Below are 2,500 nucleotides of genomic sequence, written 5' to 3'. Positions count from 1 at the left end.
TGGAAATAAATCTGCTGACGCTATACCGAACAAATATGAGTTCAATCAGATTGAGTAATTGCCTTTTCAGTTCACTTCTGACTCATTTACCCTCACATAACTCTATAGTGTTATATCTATTTATTTTGTTTTATCATCAAAAGTGAATCAAAACAACGATTTGCCATTAAAGGCAGCTGCCTGATTAAGACTCTCTCTTACTTCCAATCAAACCCAATAAATAAATCTCCAGACCTCTTAAGGACGTCTTGGCTCTCGCTCACTCCATCCACATCATAAAAGTAATGGTCCTCCTGTTAAAGTTCAAGACCATTTCCTAAGTTAAGAGGATGAGGCACAGGTCTCGTGGCTTGGGAATGGCGGACGGTTCATAGCCCCGGCGGTTAAATTAGGAGTTTGGGAATTCGTTTCGCAACTTATCGTTAATAAGTCATTATTCTAAAGACGTACACGATACCATGAGAGTTGGTTATTGCATTTGATCTGTTGATATCATTATTTTAACTTCGACAAGTGTCATTTTCTCGAGAATGATTACGATACGTAAGACAACACATGTCTAAATCGCTTTCACTGTCATCTTCGAAGGTATACGTCCATCATCATATGTATGCTGTAACCCTCTAATCCATGTCTATGTTGTCTTAGAAACTCTCAAAATAAAGCATCTCCAAAAGAATCGCAGGAAATATCCCTATCGCCAAGTGTGCCCCGATCGCATAAAATCACTCGAGTATGAAATCGGCCTCTGCAGCAAGAGGCGATCTCTCATAGTCCTAATTCTGGTCTGACATTTGATTCCCCCCCTCCCCCTCCCCCTATTTCTTGTAAAATCATATCATAAGGAGAGTGTAATGAAGTGCTAATGAAACGACGAAAAAACAATAAGACACACACACACACACACACAAACACACACACACAAACACACACAAACACATACTTCAGCATGATAGAGAACTACAGTGTTATCTCTTCTATGGAGAGAACAAGGCGAATTCGAGTGAACACGTACAAAGGAGGACCACGAGCAGGGTACGGGAGACGGGAGGCCATACAGATAGGTCAGATTAGGCCAAGACCATTAACAGGGGACGTGGACGAGTGACTGGAATTGAGGGGAGCGTCACTGAGATCAAACGAAGGCGATTGACTAATAGATAAGGATTTGTCCTGTCGTGGAGTGTCGTTACTCCAGTTGATAATTGAGGACACGTGATCTGTCCACTTACGTCAGCTAATTTTTAACAGAAATATTTTTTTGTAACTTTCAGGTATATTACGTTGTATCTTTTTTTTTTTTTTTTTTTTTTTTATAGATCTGACTTGCTCAAATTCTATCGCTATTACTTGTTTACCTGTCCAATTAGCCATTTACTTCTATATCTAACTATTTCCTAATTGTCTAGGTATCTCCCTATCTAATGATGTCCACTTCAATGCTGCAACTTCAACTGCAATCTTTTCCTACGTAAGAAATGTTCACAAAATATAAAAGATACTAGAAACATAGTTATTCCCGTAATATATTCAAATCATGTGGCTGTATCACACACACCTAGAAATGTGACAGATGTATTAACAAAGACAATCATAGCATCTAACATAAATAAGGAAATTAATGATCCATATCTTGAGTACACTGCATGAGTAACAAAGTTGCAAGGAAAATTAATTAATTATTATCCTTAAAATTAATCAATAATTAATTAAATTAAGAAAATTAATATCCTGCTGCCGGGAAAACTTTATCACACCTTTGAATATCGGATTGCCATTTTTATTTATTCACTTTTTTATAATCTATCTATATATTCAATCCACGTAAGCGAAGATGAACAGAATCTGGAATGCGGTGGTTCAGAAAAATGCAAAAATTATTTTCATTGCATAGTACAGAGAAGAGAAGCAAAAATTCAAAACAGAAAAAGGAGAGGAAGAAGAAGAAGAAGAAGAAAAGGTTACTACTGAAACCGGCCAAGTAAATGTAAAATATTCATCGAGTGGTATTTGTTCATCAGCGACATTTATTTATAAGAAATCTTTGCAATAATTTAGTCGAAACAAAATCAAAGAGATTAGGATAAGTTTTTAGAAAATCCAGAATCTTGAATCATATATCAGCACACGACAAAAGATGATACTAGATATAATAGATGATAATAGATATAATAGATAATAAGTCTGCATTGTTCAGTATTATATGGTGCGGGCCTGAGTATTTCTAAATGAATGGTGAAAATGTTACCATATGTTTCATTATACAATCGACTGATGAAATAAAGAGAAGAAAACCTTCACTTTAGAATTGTAAAGGTTTAGTAATGGAAAAAAATATTAATTGTTTCCATAATAAATGTGTCCTAAACTCGAATAAAGTGCTTCCACATTTGCAATTCGCTATATGGATTGTATGATTAATTGAATTAATGAAAAAAGTATTGAAAAACGCAATCAAACAAACACCGATTGAGTTATGGTTGAGCTGCCAGTTAGTGCA

This window comes from Penaeus japonicus, unplaced genomic scaffold (genome assembly GCF_977035675.1).
Source record: "Penaeus japonicus unplaced genomic scaffold, GWHDUDI00000001_assembly GWHDUDI00000002, whole genome shotgun sequence".
In the NCBI taxonomy this organism is placed as follows: Eukaryota; Metazoa; Arthropoda; class Malacostraca; order Decapoda; family Penaeidae; genus Penaeus; species Penaeus japonicus.
This window is presented reverse-complemented; position numbering follows the sequence as displayed.